General features: G+C 52.3%; 1 protein-coding gene across 1 annotated transcript in view; it reads right to left on the bottom strand.

Moving 5' to 3' along the window:
• The window catches only part of gpn3 (GPN-loop GTPase 3), a 40,231-nt gene extending 18,527 nt beyond the window's left edge, over positions 1 to 21,704 (bottom strand). The window contains exon 1 of the mRNA XM_059988163.1: positions 21,572 to 21,704. The gene's annotated coding sequence lies outside the window, so the exon portion shown is untranslated. The remainder of the gene's footprint in view (positions 1 to 21,571) is intronic.
• Positions 21,705 to 21,762: the final 58 nt, after the last annotated feature.

Below are 21,762 nucleotides of genomic sequence, written 5' to 3'. Positions count from 1 at the left end.
AGCGCTGTATTACACAGAGGGGAGGACGGTAGGCTGACAATTGGTGAGTACTGTATTACACAGAGGGGATGACGGTAGGCTAACAATTGGTGAGCGCTGTATTGCACAGAGGGGAGGACGGTAGGCTGACAATTGGTGAGTGCTGTATTACATAGAGGGGAGGACGGTAGGCTGACAATTGGTGAGTGCTGTATTACATAGAGGGGAGGACGGTAGGCTGACAATTGGTGAGTGCTGTATTACATAGAGGGGAGGACGGTAGGCTGACAATTGGTGAGTGCTGTATTACACAGAGGGGAGGACGGTAGGCTGACATTTGGTGAGTGCTGTATTACATAGAGGGGAGGACGGTAGGCTGACAATTGGTGAGTGCTGTATTACATAGAGGGGAGGACGGTAGGCTGACAATTGGTGAGTGCTGTATTACATAGAGGGGAGGACGGTAGGCTGACAATTGGTGAGTGCTGTATTACATAGAGGGGAGGACGGTAGGCTGACAATTGGTGAGTGCTGTATTACATAGAGGGGAGGACGGTAGGCTGACAATTGGTGAGCGCTGTATTACATAGAGGGGAGGACGGTAGGCTGAAAATTGGTGAGTGCTGTATTACACAGAGGGGAGGACGGTAGGCTGACAATTGGTGAGTGCTGTATTACATAGAGGGGAGGACGGTAGGCTGACAATTGGTGAGCGCTGTATTACATAGAGGGGAGGACGGTAGGCTGACAATTGCTGAGTGCTGTATTACACAGAGGGGAGGACGGTAGGCTGACAATTGGTGAGTGCTGTATTACATAGAGGGGAGGACGGTAGGCTGACAATTGGTGAGCGCTGTATTACACAGAGGGGAGGACGGTAGGCTGACAATTGGTGAGTACTGTATTACACAGAGGGGATGACGGTAGGCTGACAATTGGTGAGCGCTGTATTGCACAGAGGGGAGGGTGGTAGGCTGACAATTGCTGAGTGCTGTATTACACGGAGGGGAGGACGGTTGGCTGACAATTGGTGAGTGCTGTATTACATAGAGGGGAGGACGGTAGGCTGACAATTGGTGAGTGCTGTATTACATAGAGGGGAGGACGGTAGGCTGACAATTGGTGAGTGCTGTATTACACAGAGGGGAGGACGGTAGGCTGACATTTGGTGAGTGCTGTATTACATAGAGGGGAGGACGGTAGGCTGACAATTGGTGAGTGCTGTATTACATAGAGGGGAGGACGGTAGGCTGACAATTGGTGAGTGCTGTATTACATAGAGGGGAGGACGGTAGGCTGACAATTGGTGAGTGCTGTATTACACAGAGGGGAGGACGGTAGGCTGACATTTGGTGAGTGCTGTATTACATAGAGGGGAGGACGGTAGGCTGACAATTGGTGAGTGCTGTATTACACAGAGGGGAGGACGGTAGGCTGACAATTGGTGAGTGCTGTATTACATAGAGGGGAGGACGGTAGGCTGACAATTGGTGAGTGCTGTATTACATGGAGGGGATGATGGTAGGCTATCAATTGCTGAGTGCTGTATTACACGGAGGGGAGGACGGTTGGCTGACAATTGGTGAGCGCTGTATTACACAGAAGGGAGGACGGTTGGCTGACAATTGGTGAGAGGGGAGGACGGTTGGCTGACAATTGGTGAGCGCTGTATTACACAGAGGGGAGGACGGTAGGCTGACAATTGGTGAGCGCTGTATTACACAGAGGGGATGATGGTAGGTTGACAATTGGTGAGAGGGGAGGACGGTAGGCTGACAATTGGTGAGAGGGGAGGACGGTAGGCTGACAATTGGTGAGCGCTGTATTGCACAGAGGGGAGGGCGGTAGGCTGACAATTGGTGAGTGTTGTATTGCACAGAGGGGAAGACGGTAGGCTGACAATTGGTGAGTGCTGTATTACACAGAGGGGAGGATGGTAGGCTGACAATTGGTGAGCGCTGTATTACACAGAGGGGAGGACGGTAGGCTGACAATTGGTGAGCGCTGTATTGCACAGAGGGGAGGACGGTAGGCTGACAATTGGTGAGCGCTGTATTGCACAGAGGGGAGGACGGTAGGCTGACAATTGGTGAGAGGGGAGGACGGTTGGCTGACAATTGGTGAGCGCTGTATTACACAGAGGGGAGGACGGTAGGCTGACAATTGTTGAGCGCATTATTACACAGAGGGGAGGACGGTAGGCTGACAATTGGTGAGAGGGGAGGACGGTTGGCTGACAATTGGTGAGCGCTGTATTACACAGAGGGGAGGACGGTAGGCTGACAATTGGTGAGAGGGGAGGACGGTTGGCTGACAATTGGTGAGCGCAGTATTACACAGAGGGGAGGACGGTAGGCTGACAATTGGTGAGAGGGGAGGACGGTAGGCTGACAATTGGTGAGCGCAGTATTACACAGAGGGGAGGACGGTAGGCTGACAATTGGTGAGAGGGGAGGACGGTTGGCTGACAATTGGTGAGCGCTGTATTACACAGAGGGCAGGACAGTAGGCTGACAATTGGTGAGCGCTGTATTACACAGAGGGGAGGACGGTAGGCTGACAATTGGTGAGAGGGGAGGACGGTTGGCTGACAATTGGTGAGAGGGGAGGACGGTAGGCTGACAATTGGTGAGAGGGGAGGACGGTTGGCTGACAATTGGTGAGAGGGGAGGACGGTAGGCTGACAATTGGTGAGAGGGGAGGACGGTTGGCTGACAATTGGTGAGAGGGGAGGACGGTAGGCTGACAATTGGTGAGAGGGGAGGACGGTTGGCTGACAATTGGTGAGAGGGGAGGACGGTAGGCTGACAATTGGTGAGAGGGGAGGACGGTTGGCTGACAATTGGTGAGAGGGGAGGACGGTAGGCTGACAATTGGTGAGGGGGGAGGATGGTAGGCTGACAATTGGTGAGAGGGGAGGACGGTAGGCTGACAATTGCTGAGTGCTGTATTACACGGAGGGGAGGACAGTTGGCTGACAATTGGTGAGCGCTGTATTGCACAGAGGGGAGGGTGGTAGGCTGACAATTGCTGAGTGCTGTATTACACAGGGGGAGGAAGGCAGGCTGACAATTGGTGAGCGCTGTATTACACAGAGGGGAGGACGGTAGGCTGACAATTGGTGAGCGTGTATTACACAGAGGGAGGAAGGTAGGCTGACAATTGGTGAGCGCTGTATTGCACAGAGGGGAGGGTGGTAGGCTGACAATTGCTGAGTGCTGTATTACACGGAGGGGAGGACGGTTGGCTGACAATTGGTGAGTGCTGTATTACACAGAGGGGAGGACGGTAGGCTGACAATTGGTGAGCGCTGTATTACACAGGGGGAGGAAGGTAGGCTGACAATTGGTGAGCGCTGTATTACACAGAGGGGAGGACGGTAGGCTGACAATTGGTGAGCGCTGTATTACACAGAGGGGAGGACGGTAGGCTGAAATTTGGTGAGCGCTGTATTGCACAGAGGGGAGGACGGTAGGCTGACAATTGGTGAGTGCTGTATTACACAGAGGGGAGGACGGTTGGCTGACAATTGGTGAGCGCTGTATTACACAGACGGGAGGACGGTTGGCTGACAATTGGTGAGCGCTGTATTACACAGAGGGGAGGACGGTAGACTGACAATTGGTGAGCGCTGTATTACACAGAGGGGAGGACGGTAGGCTGACAATTGGTGAGCGCTGTATTACACAGAGGGGAGGACGGTTGGCTGACAATTGGTGAGCGCTGTATTACACAGAGGGGAGGACGGTAGGCTGACAATTGGTGAGAGGGGAGGACGGTAGGCTGACAATTGGTGAGCGCAGTATTACACAGAGGGGAGGACGGTAGGCTGACAATTGGTGAGAGGGGAGGACGGTTGGCTGACAATTGGTGAGCGCAGTATTACACAGAGGGGAGGACGGTAGGCTGACAATTGGTGAGAGGGGAGGACGGTAGGCTGACAATTGGTGAGCGCAGTATTACACAGAGGGGAGGACGGTAGGCTGACAATTGGTGAGAGGGGAGGACGGTTGCTGACAATTGGTGAGCGCTGTATTACACAGAGGGGAGGACGGTTGGCTGACAATTGGTGAGCGCTGTATTACACAGAGGGGAGGACGGTAGGCTGACAATTGGTGAGCGCTGTATTACACAGAGGGGAGGACGGTAGGCTGACATTTGGTGAGCGCTGTATTGCACAGAGGGGAGGACGGTAGGCTGACAATTGGTGAGTGCTGTATTACACAGGGGGAGGAAGGTAGGCTGACAATTGGTGAGCGCTGTATTACACAGAGGGGAGGACGGTTGGCTGACAATTGGTGAGCGCTGTATTACACAGAGGGGAGGACGGTAGGCTGACAATTGGTGAGCGCTGTATTACACAGAGGGGAGGACGGTAGGCTGACAATTGGTGAGCGCTGTATTACACAGAGGGGAGGACGGTTGGCGGACAATTGGTGAGCGCTGTATTACACAGAGGGGAGGACGGTAGGCTGACAATTGGTGAGCGCTGTATTACATAGAGGGGAGGATGGTAGGCTGACAATTGGTGAGCGCTGTATTACACAGAGGGGAGGATGGTAGGCTGACAATTGGTGAGTGCTGTATTACACAGAGGGGATGACGGTAGGCTGACAATTGGTGAGCGCTGTATTACATAGAGGGGAGGATGGTAGGCTGACAATTGGTGAGCGCTGTATTACACAGAGGGGAGGATGGTAGGCTGACAATTGGTGAGCGCTGTATTACACAGAGGGGAGGATGGTAGGCTGACAATTGGTGAGCGCTGTATTACACAGAAGGGAGGACGGTAGGCCGACAATTGGTGAGTGCTGTATTACACAGAGGGGAGGAAGGTAGGCTGACAATTGGTGAGAGGGGAAGACGGTAGGCTGACAATTGGTGAGTGCTGTATTACACAGAGGGGAAGACGGTAGGCTGAGTGCTGTATTACACAGAGGGGAAGACGGTAGGCTGACAATTGGTGAGAGGGGAGGACGGTAGTTTGACAATTGGTGAGTGCTGTATTACACAGAAGGGAGGACGGTTGGCTGACAATTGGTGAGAGGGGAGGACGGTAGGCTGACAATTGGTGAGTGCTGTATTACACAGAGGGGAAGACGGTAGGCTGACAATTGGTGAGCGCTGTATTACATAGAGGGGAGGATGGTAGGCTGACAATTGGTGAGCGCTGTATTACACAGAGGGGAGGATGGTAGGCTGACAATTGGTGAGTGCTGTATTACACAGAGGGGAGGACGGTAGGCTGACAATTGGTGAGCGCTGTATTGCACAGAGGGGAGGACGGTAGGCTGACAATTGGTGAGTGCTGTATTACACAGGGGGAGGAAGGTAGGCTGACAATTGGTGAGCGCTGTATTACACAGAGGGGAGGACGGTTGGCTGACAATTGGTGAGCGCTGTATTACACAGAGGGGAGGACGGTAGGCTGACAATTGGTGAGCGCTGTATTACACAGAGGGGAGGACGGTAGGCTGACAATTGGTGAGCGCTGTATTACACAGAGGGGAGGACGGTTGGCTGACAATTGGTGAGCGCTGTATTACACAGAGGGGAGGATGGTAGGCTGACAATTGGTGAGCGCTGTATTACACAGAGGGGAGGATGGTAGGCTGACAATTGGTGAGTGCTGTATTACACAGAGGGGATGACGGTAGGCTGACAATTGGTGAGCGCTGTATTACATAGAGGGGAGGATGGTAGGCTGACAATTGGTGAGCGCTGTATTACACAGAGGGGAGGATGGTAGGCTGACAATTGGTGAGCGCTGTATTACACAGAGGGGAGGATGGTAGGCTGACAATTGGTGAGCGCTGTATTACACAGAAGGGAGGACGGTAGGCCGACAATTGGTGAGTGCTGTATTACACAGAGGGGAGGAAGGTAGGCTGACAATTGGTGAGAGGGGAAGACGGTAGGCTGACAATTGGTGAGTGCTGTATTACACAGAGGGGAAGACGGTAGGCTGAGTGCTGTATTACACAGAGGGGAAGACGGTAGGCTGACAATTGGTGAGAGGGGAGGACGGTAGTTTGACAATTGGTGAGTGCTGTATTACACAGAAGGGAGGACGGTTGGCTGACAATTGGTGAGAGGGGAGGACGGTAGGCTGACAATTGGTGAGTGCTGTATTACACAGAGGGGAAGACGGTAGGCTGACAATTGGTGAGCGCTGTATTACATAGAGGGGAGGATGGTAGGCTGACAATTGGTGAGCGCTGTATTACACAGAGGGGAGGATGGTAGGCTGACAATTGGTGAGTGCTGTATTACACAGAGGGGATGACGGTAGGCTGACAATTGGTGAGCGCTGTATTACACAGAGGGGAGGACGGTAGGCTGACAATTGGTGAGCGCTGTATTACATAGAGGGGAGGATGTTAGGCTGACAATTGGTGAGCGCTGTATTACACAGAGGGGAGGGTGGTAGGCTGACAATTGGTGAGTGCTGTATTACACAGAGGGGAGGACGGTAGGCTGACAATTGGTGAGCGCTGTATTGCACAGAGGGGAGGACGGTAGGCTGACAATTGGTGAGAGGGGAGGACGGTAGGCTGACAATTGGTGAGCGCTGTATTGCACAGAGGGGAGGGTGGTAGGCTGACAATTGGTGAGTGCTGTATTACACGGAGGGGAGGACGGTTGGCTGACAATTGGTGAGCGCTGTATTACACGGAGGGGAGGACGGTTGGCTGACAATTGGTGAGTGCTGTATTACACAGGGGGAGGAAGGTAGGCTGACAATTGGTGAGCGCTGTATTACACAGAGGGGAGGACGGTAGGCTGACAATTGGTGAGCGCTGTATTACACAGAGGGAGGAAGGTAGGCTGACAATTGGTGAGCGCTGTATTGCACAGAGGGGAGGGTGGTAGGCTGACAATTGCTGAGTGCTGTATTACACGGAGGGGAGGACGGTTGGCTGACAATTGGTGAGTGCTGTATTACACAGGGGGAGGAAGGTAGGCTGACAATTGGTGAGCGCTGTATTACACAGAGGGGAGGACGGTAGGCTGACAATTGGTGAGCGCTGTATTACACAGAGGGGAGGACGGTAGGCTGACAATTGGTGAGCGCTGTATTACACAGAGGGGAGGATGGTAGGCTGACAATTGGTGAGCGCTGTATTACACAGAGGGGAGGATGGTAGGGTGACAATTGGTGAGCGCTGTATTACACAGAGGGGAGGACGGTAGGCTGACAATTGGTGAGCGCTGTATTACACAGAGGGGAGGAAGGTAGGCTGACAATTGGTGAGCGCTGTATTACACAGAGGGGAGGACGGTTGGCTGACAATTGGTGAGCGCTGTATTACACAGAGGGGAGGACGGTAGGCTGACAATTGGTGAGCGCTGTATTACATAGAGGGGAGGATGGTAGGCTGACAATTGGTGAGCGCTGTATTACACAGAGGGGAGGATGGTAGGCTGACAATTGGTGAGCGCTGTATTACACAGAGGGGAGGATGGTAGGCTGACAATTGGTGAGCGCTGTATTACACAGAAGGGAGGACGGTAGGCCGACAATTGGTGAGTGCTGTATTACACAGAGGGGAGGAAGGTAGGCTGACAATTGGTGAGAGGGGAAGACGGTAGGCTGACAATTGGTGAGTGCTGTATTACACAGAGGGGAAGACGGTAGGCTGAGTGCTGTATTACACAGAGGGGAAGACGGTAGGCTGACAATTGGTGAGAGGGGAGGACGGTTGGCTGACAATTGTTGAGAGGGGAGGACGGTTGGCTGACAATTGGTGAGAGGGGAGGACGGTAGGCTGACAATTGGTGAGCGCTGTATTGCACAGAGGGGAGGGTGGTAGGCTGACAATTGGTGAGTGCTGTATTACACAGAGGGGAGGACGGTAGGCTGACAATTGGTGAGCGCTGTATTGCACAGAGGGGAGGACGGTAGGCTGACAATTGGTGAGAGGGGAGGACGGTAGGCTGACAATTAGTGAGCGCTGTATTGCACAGAGGGGAGGGTGGTAGGCTGACAATTGGTGAGTGCTGTATTACACGGAGGGGAGGACGGTTGGCTGACAATTGGTGAGCGCTGTATTACACGGAGGGGAGGACGGTTGGCTGACAATTGGTGAGTGCTGTATTACACAGGGGGAGGAAGGTAGGCTGACAATTGGTGAGCGCTGTATTACACAGAGGGGAGGACGGTAGGCTGACAATTGGTGAGCGCTGTATTACACAGAGGGAGGAAGGTAGGCTGACAATTGGTGAGCGCTGTATTGCACAGAGGGGAGGGTGGTAGGCTGACAATTGCTGAGTGCTGTATTACACGGAGGGGAGGACGGTTGGCTGACAGTTGGTGAGTGCTGTATTACACAGGGGGAGGAAGGTTGGCTGACAATTGGTGAGCGCTGTATTACACAGAGGGGAGGACGGTTGGCTGACAATTGGTGAGCGCTGTATTACACAGAGGGGAGGACGGTAGGCTGACAATTGGTGAGTGCTGTATTACACGGAGGGGAAGACGGTAGGCTGACAATTGGTGAGAGGGGAGGACGGTAGGTTGACAATTGGTGAGTGCTGTATTACACAGAAGGGAGGACGGTTGGCTGACAATTGGTGAGAGGGGAGGACGGTAGGCTGACAATTGGTGAGTTCTGTATTACACAGAGGGGAGGACGGTAGGCTGACAATTGGTGAGCGCTGTATTACACGGAGGGGAGGATGGTTGGCTGACAATTGGTGAGCGCTGTATTACATAGAGGGGAGGACATTAGGCTGACAATTGGTGAGTGTTGTATTACACAGAGGGGAGGAAGGTAGGCTGACAATTGGTGAGTGTTGTATTACACAGAGGGTATGACGGTAGGCTGAGTGCTGTATTACACAGAGGGGAAGACGGTAGGCTGACAATTGGTGAGAGGGGAGGACGGTAGTTTGACAATTGGTGAGTGCTGTATTACACAGAAGGGAGGACGGTTGGCTGACAATTGGTGAGAGGGGAGGACGGTAGGCTGACAATTGGTGAGTGCTGTATTACACAGAGGGGAAGACGGTAGGCTGACAATTGGTGAGCGCTGTATTACATAGAGGGGAGGATGGTAGGCTGACAATTGGTGAGCGCTGTATTACACAGAGGGGAGGATGGTAGGCTGACAATTGGTGAGTGCTGTATTACACAGAGGGGATGACGGTAGGCTGACAATTGGTGAGCGCTGTATTACACAGAGGGGAGGACGGTAGGCTGACAATTGGTGAGCGCAGTATTACATAGAGGGGAGGATGTTAGGCTGACAATTGGTGAGCGCTGTATTACACAGAGGGGAGGGTGGTAGGCTGACAATTGGTGAGTGCTGTATTACACAGAGGGGAGGACGGTAGGCTGACAATTGGTGAGCGCTGTATTGCACAGAGGGGAGGACGGTAGGCTGACAATTGGTGAGAGGGGAGGACGGTAGGCTGACAATTGGTGAGCGCTGTATTGCACAGAGGGGAGGGTGGTAGGCTGACAATTGGTGAGTGCTGTATTACACGGAGGGGAGGACGGTTGGCTGACAATTGGTGAGCGCTGTATTACACGGAGGGGAGGACGGTTGGCTGACAATTGGTGAGTGCTGTATTACACAGGGGGAGGAAGGTAGGCTGACAATTGGTGAGCGCTGTATTACACAGAGGGGAGGACGGTAGGCTGACAATTGGTGAGCGCTGTATTACACAGAGGGAGGAAGGTAGGCTGACAATTGGTGAGCGCTGTATTGCACAGAGGGGAGGGTGGTAGGCTGACAATTGCTGAGTGCTGTATTACACGGAGGGGAGGACGGTTGGCTGACAATTGGTGAGTGCTGTATTACACAGGGGGAGGAAGGTAGGCTGACAATTGGTGAGCGCTGTATTACACAGAGGGGAGGACGGTAGGCTGACAATTGGTGAGCGCTGTATTACACAGAGGGGAGGACGGTAGGCTGACAATTGGTGAGCGCTGTATTACACAGAGGGGAGGATGGTAGGCTGACAATTGGTGAGCGCTGTATTACACAGAGGGGAGGATGGTAGGGTGACAATTGGTGAGCGCTGTATTACACAGAAGGGAGGACGGTAGGCCGACAATTGGTGAGTGCTGTATTACACAGAGGGGAGGAAGGTAGGCTGACAATTGGTGAGAGGGGAGGACGGTAGGCTGACAATTGGTGAGTGCTGTATTACACAGAGGGGAAGACGGTAGGCTGACAATTGGTGAGAGGGGAGGACGGTAGGTTGACAATTGGTGAGTGCTGTATTACACAGAAGGGAGGACGGTTGGCTGACAATTGGTGAGAGGGGAGGACGGTAGGCTGACAATTGGTGAGTTCTGTATTACACAGAGGGGAAGACGGTAGGCTGACAATTGGTGAGCGCTGTATTACATAGAGGGGAGGATGGTAGGCTGACAATTGGTGAGCGCTGTATTACACAGAGGGGAGGATGGTAGGCTGACAATTGGTGAGTGCTGTATTACACAGAGGGGATGACGGTAGGCTGACAATTGGTGAGCGCTGTATTACATAGAGGGGAAGATGGTAGGCTGACAATTGGTGAGCGCTGTATTACACAGAGGGGAGGATGGTTGGCTGACAATTGGTGAGTGCTGTATTACACGGAGGGGAGGACGGTTGGCTGACAATTGGTGAGTGCTGTATTACACAGGGGGAGGAAGGTAGGCTGACAGTTGGTGAGCGCTGTATTACACAGAGGGGAGGACGGTAGGCTGACAATTGGTGAGCGCTGTATTACACAGAGGGGAGGACGGTAGGCTGACAATTGGTGAGAGTGGAGGACGGTTGGCTGACAATTGGTGAGCGCTGTATTACACAGAGGGGAGGACGGTAGGCTGACAATTGGTGAGAGGGGAGGACGGTTGGCTGACAATTGGTGAGCGTTGTATTACACAGAGGGGAGGACGGTAGGCTGACAATTGGTGAGAGGGGAGGACGGTTGGCTGACAATTGGTGAGCGCAGTATTACACAGAGGGGAGGACGGTAGGCTGACAATTGGTGAGAGGGGAGGACGGTAGGCTGACAATTGGTGAGCGCAGTATTACACAGAGGGGAGGACGGTAGGCTGACAATTGGTGAGAGGGGAGGACGGTTGGCTGACAATTGGTGAGCGCTGTATTACACAGAGGGGAGGACGGTTGGCTGACAATTGGTGAGCGCTGTATTACACAGAGGGGAGGACGGTAGGCTGACAATTGGTGAGAGGGGAGGACGGTTGGCTGACAATTGGTGAGAGGGGAGGACGGTAGGCTGACAATTGGTGAGAGGGGAGGACGGTTGGCTGACAATTGGTGAGAGGGGAGGACGGTAGGCTGACAATTGGTGAGAGGGGAGGACGGTTGGCTGACAATTGGTGAGAGGGGAGGACGGTTGGCTGACAATTGGTGAGAGGGGAGGACGGTAGGCTGACAATTGGTGAGAGGGGAGGACGGTTGGCTGACAATTGTTGAGAGGGGAGGACGGTTGGCTGACAATTGGTGAGAGGGGAGGACGGTAGGCTGACAATTGGTGAGCGCTGTATTGCACAGAGGGGAGGGTGGTAGGCTGACAATTGGTGAGTGCTGTATTACACAGAGGGGAGGACGGTAGGCTGACAATTGGTGAGCGCTGTATTGCACAGAGGGGAGGACGGTAGGCTGACAATTGGTGAGAGGGGAGGACGGTAGGCTGACAATTAGTGAGCGCTGTATTGCACAGAGGGGAGGGTGGTAGGCTGACAATTGGTGAGTGCTGTATTACACGGAGGGGAGGACGGTTGGCTGACAATTGGTGAGCGCTGTATTACACGGAGGGGAGGACGGTTGGCTGACAATTGGTGAGTGCTGTATTACACAGGGGGAGGAAGGTAGGCTGACAATTGGTGAGCGCTGTATTACACAGAGGGGAGGACGGTAGGCTGACAATTGGTGAGCGCTGTATTACACAGAGGGAGGAAGGTAGGCTGACAATTGGTGAGCGCTGTATTGCACAGAGGGGAGGGTGGTAGGCTGACAATTGCTGAGTGCTGTATTACACGGAGGGGAGGACGGTTGGCTGACAGTTGGTGAGTGCTGTATTACACAGGGGGAGGAAGGTTGGCTGACAATTGGTGAGCGCTGTATTACACAGAGGGGAGGACGGTAGGCTGACAATTGGTGAGCGCTGTATTACACAGAGGGGAGGACGGTAGGCTGACATTTGGTGAGCGCTGTATTGCACAGAGGGGAGGACGGTAGGCTGACAATTGGTGAGTGCTGTATTACACAGGGGGAGGAAGGTAGGCTGACAATTGGTGAGCGCTGTATTACACAGAGGGGAGGACGGTTGGCTGACAATTGGTGAGCGCTGTATTACACAGAGGGGAGGACGGTAGGCTGACAATTGGTGAGTGCTGTATTACACAGAGGGGAGGACGGTAGGCTGACAATTGGTGAGCGCTGTATTACACAGAGGGGAGGACGGTTGGCTGACAATTGGTGAGCGCTGTATTACACAGAGGGGAGGACGGTAGGCTGACAATTGGTGAGCGCAGTATTACATAGAGGGGAGGATGGTAGGCTGACAATTGGTGAGCGCTGTATTACACAGAGGGGAGGATGGTAGGCTGACAATTGGTGAGTGCTGTATTACACAGAGGGGATGACGGTAGGCTGACAATTGGTGAGCGCTGTATTACATAGAGGGGAGGATGGTAGGCTGACAATTGGTGAGCGCTGTATTACACAGAGGGGAGGATGGTAGGCTGACAATTGGTGAGCGCTGTATTACACAGAGGGGAGGATGGTAGGCTGACAATTGGTGAGCGCTGTATTACACAGAAGGGAGGACGGTAGGCCGACAATTGGTGAGTGCTGTATTACACAGAGGGGAGGAAGGTAGGCTGACAATTGGTGAGAGGGGAGGACGGTAGGCTGACAATTGGTGAGTGCTGTATTACACAGAGGGGAAGACGGTAGGCTGACAATTGGTGAGAGGGGAGGACGGTAGGTTGACAATTGGTGAGTGCTGTATTACACAGAAGGGAGGACGGTTGGCTGACAATTGGTGAGAGGGGAGGACGGTAGGCTGACAATTGGTGAGTGCTGTATTACACAGAGGGGAAGACGGTAGGCTGACAATTGGTGAGAGGGGAGGACGGTAGGCTGACAATTGGTGAGAGGGGAGGATGGTAGGCTGACAATTGGTGAGAGGGGAGGATGGTAGGCTGACAATTGGTGAGAGGGGAGGATGGTAGGCTGACAATTGGTGAGTGCTGTATTACACAGAGGGGAAGACAGTAGGCTGACATTTGGTGAGTGCTGTATTACACAGAGGGGAGGACGGTAGGCTGACAATTGGTGAGCGTTGTATTACACAGAGGGGAGGATGGTAGGCTGACAATTGGTGAGCGCTGTATTACACAGAGGGGATGACGGTAGGCTGACATTTGGTGAGTGCTGTATTACATGGAGGGGAGGACGGTAGGCTGACAATTGGTGAGTGATGTATTACACAGAAGGGAGGACGGTTGGCTGACAATTGGTGAGTGCTGTATTACACAGAGGGGAGGACGGTAGGCTGACAATTGGTGAGCGCTGTATTACACAGAAGGGAGGACGGTTGGCTGACAATTGGTGAGTGCTGTATTACACAGAGGGGAGGACGGTAGGCTGACAATTGGTGAGTGCTGTATTACACAGAGGGGAGGACGGTAGGCTGACAATTGGTGAGTGCTGTATTACACAGAGGGGAGGACGGTAGGCTGACAATTGGTGAGCGCTGTATTGCACAGAGGGGAGGATGGTAGGCTGACAATTGGTCAGTGCTGTATTACACAGAGGGGAGGACGGTAGGCTGACAATTGGTGAGCGCTGTATTACACAGAGGGGAGGATGGTAGGCTGACAATTGGTCAGTGCTGTATTACACAGAGGGGAGGACGGTAGGCTGACAATTGGTGAGCGCTGTATTACATAGAGGGGAGGACGGTTGGCTGACAATTGGTGAGCGCTGTATTACACAGAGGGGAGGATGGTAGTCTGACAATTGGTGAGCGCTGTATTACACAGAGGGGATGACGGTAGGTTGACAATTGGTGAGAGGGGAGGACATTAGGCTGACAATTGGTGAGCGCTGTATTACACAGAGGGGAGGACGGTAGGCTGACAATTGGTGAGTGCTGTATTACACAGAGTGGAGGATGGTAGGCTGACAATTGGTGAGCGCTGTATTACACAGAGGGGAGGACGGTAGGCTGACATTTGGTGAGTGCTGTATTACATGGAGGGGAGGACGGTAGGCTGACAATTGGTGAGCGCTGTATTACATGGAGGGGAGGACGGTAGGCTGACAATTGGTGAGTGCTGTATTACATGGAGGGGAGGACGGTTGGCTGACAATTGGTGAGCGCTGTATTGCATGGAGGGGAGGACGGTTGGCTGACAATTGGTGAGCGCTGTATTACATAGAGGGGAGTGCGGTAGTCTGACAATTGGTGAGAGGGGAGGACGGTAGTCTGACAATTGGTGAGAGGGGAGGACGGTAGGCTGACAATTGGTGAGTGCTGTATTACACAGAGGGGAGGACGGTAGGCTGACAATTGGTGAGCGCTGTATTGCACAGAGGGGAGGGTGGTAGGCTGACAATTGGTGAGTGCTGTATTACACAGAGGGGAGGACGGTAGGCTGACAATTGGTGAGTGCTGTATTACACAGAGGGGAGGACGGTAGGCTGACAATTGGTGAGCGCTGTATTACACGGAGGGGAGGATGGTTGGCTGACAATTGGTGAGCGCTGTATTACATAGAGGGGAGGACATTAGGCTGACAATTGGTGAGTGTTGTATTACACAGAGGGGAGGAAGGTAGGCTGACAATTGGTGAGTGCTGTATTACACAGAGGGGATGACGGTAGGCTGACAATTGGTGAGCGCTGTATTACATAGAGGGGAAGATGGTAGGCTGACAATTGGTGAGCGCTGTATTACACAGAGGGGAGGATGGTTGGCTGACAATTGGTGAGTGCTGTATTACACGGAGGGGAGGACGGTTGGCTGACAATTGGTGAGTGCTGTATTACACAGGGGGAGGAAGGTAGGCTGACAGTTGGTGAGCGCTGTATTACACAGAGGGGAGGACGGTAGGCTGACAATTGGTGAGCGCTGTATTACACAGAGGGGAGGACGGTAGGCTGACAATTGGTGAGAGTGGAGGACGGTTGGCTGACAATTGGTGAGCGCTGTATTACACAGAGGGGAGGACGGTAGGCTGACAATTGGTGAGAGGGGAGGACGGTTGGCTGACAATTGGTGAGCGTTGTATTACACAGAGGGGAGGACGGTAGGCTGACAATTGGTGAGAGGGGAGGACGGTTGGCTGACAATTGGTGAGCGCAGTATTACACAGAGGGGAGGACGGTAGGCTGACAATTGGTGAGAGGGGAGGACGGTAGGCTGACAATTGGTGAGCGCAGTATTACACAGAGGGGAGGACGGTAGGCTGACAATTGGTGAGAGGGGAGGACGGTTGGCTGACAATTGGTGAGCGCTGTATTACACAGAGGGGAGGACGGTTGGCTGACAATTGGTGAGCGCTGTATTACACAGAGGGGAGGACGGTAGGCTGACAATTGGTGAGAGGGGAGGACGGTTGGCTGACAATTGGTGAGAGGGGAGGACGGTAGGCTGACAATTGGTGAGAGGGGAGGACGGTTGGCTGACAATTGGTGAGAGGGGAGGACGGTAGGCTGACAATTGGTGAGAGGGGAGGACGGTTGGCTGACAATTGGTGAGAGGGGAGGACGGTTGGCTGACAATTGGTGAGAGGGGAGGACGGTAGGCTGACAATTGGTGAGAGGGGAGGACGGTTGGCTGACAATTGTTGAGAGGGGAGGACGGTTGGCTGACAATTGGTGAGAGGGGAGGACGGTAGGCTGACAATTGGTGAGCGCTGTATTGCACAGAGGGGAGGGTGGTAGGCTGACAATTGGTGAGTGCTGTATTACACAGAGGGGAGGACGGTAGGCTGACAATTGGTGAGCGCTGTATTGCACAGAGGGGAGGACGGTAGGCTGACAATTGGTGAGAGGGGAGGACGGTAGGCTGACAATTAGTGAGCGCTGTATTGCACAGAGGGGAGGGTGGTAGGCTGACAATTGGTGAGTGCTGTATTACACGGAGGGGAGGACGGTTGGCTGACAATTGGTGAGCGCTGTATTACACGGAGGGGAGGACGGTTGGCTGACAATTGGTGAGTGCTGTATTACACAGGGGGAGGAAGGTAGGCTGACAATTGGTGAGCGCTGTATTACACAGAGGGGAGGACGGTAGGCTGACAATTGGTGAGCGCTGTATTACACAGAGGGAGGAAGGTAGGCTGACAATTGGTGAGCGCTGTATTGCACAGAGGGGAGGGTGGTAGGCTGACAATTGCTGAGTGCTGTATTACACGGAGGGGAGGACGGTTGGCTGACAGTTGGTGAGTGCTGTATTACACAGGGGGAGGAAGGTTGGCTGACAATTGGTGAGCGCTGTATTACACAGAGGGGAGGACGGTAGGCTGACAATTGGTGAGCGCTGTATTACACAGAGGGGAGGACGGTAGGCTGACATTTGGTGAGCGCTGTATTGCACAGAGGGGAGGACGGTAGGCTGACAATTGGTGAGTGCTGTATTACACAGGGGGAGGAAGGTAGGCTGACAATTGGTGAGCGCTGTATTACACAGAGGGGAGGACGGTTGGCTGACAATTGGTGAGCGCTGTATTACACAGAGGGGAGGACGGTAGGCTGACAATTGGTGAGTGCTGTATTACACAGAGGGGAGGACGGTAGGCTGACAATTGGTGAGCGCTGTATTACACAGAGGGGAGGACGGTTGGCTGACAATTGGTGAGCGCTGTATTACACAGAGGGGAGGACGGTAGGCTGACAATTGGTGAGCGCAGTATTACATAGAGGGGAGGATGGTAGGCTGACAATTGGTGAGCGCTGTATTACACAGAGGGGAGGATGGTAGGCTGACAATTGGTGAGTGCTGTATTACACAGAGGGGATGACGGTAGGCTGACAATTGGTGAGCGCTGTATTACATAGAGGGGAGGATGGTAGGCTGACAATTGGTGAGCGCTGTATTACACAGAGGGGAGGATGGTAGGCTGACAATTGGTGAGCGCTGTATTACACAGAGGGGAGGATGGTAGGCTGACAATTGGTGAGCGCTGTATTACACAGAAGGGAGGACGGTAGGCCGACAATTGGTGAGTGCTGTATTACACAGAGGGGAGGAAGGTAGGCTGACAATTGGTGAGAGGGGAGGACGGTAGGCTGACAATTGGTGAGTGCTGTATTACACAGAGGGGAAGACGGTAGGCTGACAATTGGTGAGAGGGGAGGACGGTAGGTTGACAATTGGTGAGTGCTGTATTACACAGAAGGGAGGACGGTTGGCTGACAATTGGTGAGAGGGGAGGACGGTAGGCTGACAATTGGTGAGTGCTGTATTACACAGAGGGGAAGACGGTAGGCTGACAATTGGTGAGAGGGGAGGACGGTAGGCTGACAATTGGTGAGAGGGGAGGATGGTAGGCTGACAATTGGTGAGAGGGGAGGATGGTAGGCTGACAATTGGTGAGAGGGGAGGATGGTAGGCTGACAATTGGTGAGTGCTGTATTACACAGAGGGGAAGACAGTAGGCTGACATTTGGTGAGTGCTGTATTACACAGAGGGGAGGACGGTAGGCTGACAATTGGTGAGCGTTGTATTACACAGAGGGGAGGATGGTAGGCTGACAATTGGTGAGCGCTGTATTACACAGAGGGGATGACGGTAGGCTGACATTTGGTGAGTGCTGTATTACATGGAGGGGAGGACGGTAGGCTGACAATTGGTGAGTGATGTATTACACAGAAGGGAGGACGGTTGGCTGACAATTGGTGAGTGCTGTATTACACAGAGGGGAGGACGGTAGGCTGACAATTGGTGAGCGCTGTATTACACAGAAGGGAGGACGGTTGGCTGACAATTGGTGAGTGCTGTATTACACAGAGGGGAGGACGGTAGGCTGACAATTGGTGAGTGCTGTATTACACAGAGGGGAGGACGGTAGGCTGACAATTGGTGAGTGCTGTATTACACAGAGGGGAGGACGGTAGGCTGACAATTGGTGAGCGCTGTATTGCACAGAGGGGAGGATGGTAGGCTGACAATTGGTCAGTGCTGTATTACACAGAGGGGAGGACGGTAGGCTGACAATTGGTGAGCGCTGTATTACACAGAGGGGAGGATGGTAGGCTGACAATTGGTCAGTGCTGTATTACACAGAGGGGAGGACGGTAGGCTGACAATTGGTGAGCGCTGTATTACATAGAGGGGAGGACGGTTGGCTGACAATTGGTGAGCGCTGTATTACACAGAGGGGAGGATGGTAGTCTGACAATTGGTGAGCGCTGTATTACACAGAGGGGATGACGGTAGGTTGACAATTGGTGAGAGGGGAGGACATTAGGCTGACAATTGGTGAGCGCTGTATTACACAGAGGGGAGGACGGTAGGCTGACAATTGGTGAGTGCTGTATTACACAGAGTGGAGGATGGTAGGCTGACAATTGGTGAGCGCTGTATTACACAGAGGGGAGGACGGTAGGCTGACATTTGGTGAGTGCTGTATTACATGGAGGGGAGGACGGTAGGCTGACAATTGGTGAGCGCTGTATTACATGGAGGGGAGGACGGTAGGCTGACAATTGGTGAGTGCTGTATTACATGGAGGGGAGGACGGTTGGCTGACAATTGGTGAGCGCTGTATTGCATGGAGGGGAGGACGGTTGGCTGACAATTGGTGAGCGCTGTATTACATAGAGGGGAGTGCGGTAGTCTGACAATTGGTGAGAGGGGAGGACGGTAGTCTGACAATTGGTGAGAGGGGAGGACGGTAGGCTGACAATTGGTGAGTGCTGTATTACACAGAGGGGAGGACGGTAGGCTGACAATTGGTGAGCGCTGTATTGCACAGAGGGGAGGGTGGTAGGCTGACAATTGGTGAGTGCTGTATTACACAGAGGGGAGGACGGTAGGCTGACAATTGGTGAGTGCTGTATTACACAGAGGGGAGGACGGTAGGCTGACAATTGGTGAGCGCTGTATTACACGGAGGGGAGGATGGTTGGCTGACAATTGGTGAGCGCTGTATTACATAGAGGGGAGGACATTAGGCTGACAATTGGTGAGTGTTGTATTACACAGAGGGGAGGAAGGTAGGCTGACAATTGGTGAGTGTTGTATTACACAGAGGGTATGACGGTAGGCTGACAATTGGTGAGCGCTGTATTGCACAGAGGGGAGGAAGGTAGGCTGACAATTGGTGAGTGCTGTATTACATAGAGGGGAGGATGGTAGGCTGACAATTGGTGAGTGTTGTATTACACAGAGGGGAGGAAGGTAGGCTGACAATTGGTGAGTGTTGTATTACACAGAGGGTATGACGGTAGGCTGACAATTGGTGAGCGCTGTATTGCACAGAGGGGAGGAAGGTAGGCTGACAATTGGTGAGTGCTGTATTACATAGAGGGGAGGATGGTAGGCTGACAATTGGTGAGTGTTGTATTACACAGAGGGGAGGAAGGTAGGCTGACAATTGGTGAGTGTTGTATTACACAGAGGGTATGACGGTAGGCTGACAATTTGGTAGTGCTGTATTACACAGAGGGGAGGAAGGTAGGCTGACAATTGGTGAGTGTTGTATTACACGGAGGGGAGGACGGTTGGCTGACAATTGGTGAGCGCTGTATTGCACAGAGGGGAGGAAGGTAGGCTGACAATTGGTGAGTGCTGTATTACATAGAGGGGAGGATGGTAGGCTGACAATTGGTGAGTGTTGTATTACACAGAGAGTATGACGGTAGGCTGACAATTGGTGAGTGCTGTATTACACAGAGGGGAGGAAGGTAGGCTGACAATTGGTGAGTGTTGTATTACACAGAGGGTATGACGGTAGGCTGACAATTGGTGAGCGCTGTATTACATAGAGGGGAGGACGGTAGGTTGACAATTAGTGAGTGCTGTATTACACAGAGGGGAGGGTGGTAGGCTGACAATTGGTGAGTGCTGTATTACACAGAGGGGAGGACGGTAGGCCGACAATTGGTGAGTACTGTATTACACAGAGGGGAAGATGGTAGGCCGACAATTGGTGAGTACTGTATTACACAGAGGGGAGGGTGGTAGGCCGACAATTGGTGAGTACTGTATTACACAGAGGGGAGGACGGTAGGCTGACAATTGGTGAGTGCTGTATTACACAGAGGGGAGTGCGGTAGTCTGACAATTGGTGAGCGCTGTATTACACAGAGGGGAGGACGGTAGGCTGAGAATTGGTGAGTGCTGTATTACACAGAGGGGAGTGCGGTAGTCTGACAATTGGTGAGCGCTGTATTACACAGAGGGGAGGACGGTAGGCTGAGAATTGGTGAGTGCTGTATTACACAGAGGGGAGTGCGGTAGTCTGACAATTGGTGAGTGCTGTATTACATAGAGGGGAGGACGGTAGGCTGACATTTGGTGAGTGCTGTATTACACAGAGGGGAGGACGGTAGGCTGACATTTGGTGAGTGCTGTATTACCCAGAGGGGAGTACGGTAGGCTGATGAGTGTGAAGTATGTTTTCCGTGCTTTGAGTGCACACACTTAACTTGGGCTGTGACATCAGCCTCTCCCCCAACTTTCCCTGACACGCCACTGGTATGTCAGGGGAACAAACTACTTGTGTTGTAGAAAACTGGAGGGAAATTTTCATTCTGAAGGTGGTCCAGTGTGGTGAATTCTGAAGAGGAAGTGTGAGATGGAATAGGGGGACTCTAGACTTAGGCCTACGGACAATTCTGGTAAGGTTAAAGCTGAAGAATTACAATCTTCTCAGTCATTTCACTGCACTAATGCAACAAGGGACACAAAAATGTCTGTCTTCACAATGAAAGCTACTTATCACCTAGACTGGTGAACCAAGTTGTCCAATTGCATTGTGCCGAGTCCCTGGCCAACAACTTACTAATGCAGCAATGGCTCCAGTAAAGCTGAAAAGACAGTTAACTACAAAGCACAGCCATATGACAGATAAAAGTGCTGATTATTTTAAATGACCATTGGAATCTCAAAACAAACAGATTAAAGCTTTTGAAAATAAAGTCACAGTACTTTTCCTCCCTTTCAACACAAGTGTATGAGTGGGTGAGGGACCCTTTCACTGAATCTTCTGCTCAGCCTGAGAACTTTGTGAGACACACTCTGATCTTGCACTCAAGATGAGATTTACTGACTTGCACCTGGACAAGTTCTGGATTTCTGTGAAAGAAGAGCATCCTAGTATTCATTGGAAAGCAACGGACTTTTTGCTGTGGTTTTCAACTTCTTACATGTGTGGCCAAGCTTTTTCTTGTTTAACAAGCATCTTCAAGGACAGAAATCACTCACTGAAGATGAAATCCGACTGTGCTTCTCTCAAATTCAAATTGAGAAATTTATTATGTTTGCCTTTAAGATTTATGACGGGGAAAGTAAGAGATTAATTTCAAGAGAAGTAAGCTAAAAATTCTATCTCTACTCAAAAGAGCATTGACAATTATATTTTCGATTATTATTATACCTACAACTTACTGATCACGCTAACGGACCGTTAGCTGTAGATGTGATAACTTGTATGCAGGGTTTCCCTGAGACCTGAGAATTATTTCAAGGTCTGAAACCTTTCAAGTTGTTACATTCGGCTTGGAAACTGTTCAAAATGTTCATGGGGACGTGCTGGTGCGCATGCCCACATCGTCCCTTCTCAGCAGAGGCAGGGACTC

Source organism: Hypanus sabinus, chromosome 13 (genome assembly GCF_030144855.1).
Source record: "Hypanus sabinus isolate sHypSab1 chromosome 13, sHypSab1.hap1, whole genome shotgun sequence".
Classification (NCBI taxonomy): domain Eukaryota; kingdom Metazoa; phylum Chordata; class Chondrichthyes; order Myliobatiformes; family Dasyatidae; genus Hypanus; species Hypanus sabinus.
Note: the sequence above shows the minus strand (reverse complement) of the source record. Positions and strands in the feature narration are given on the sequence as shown.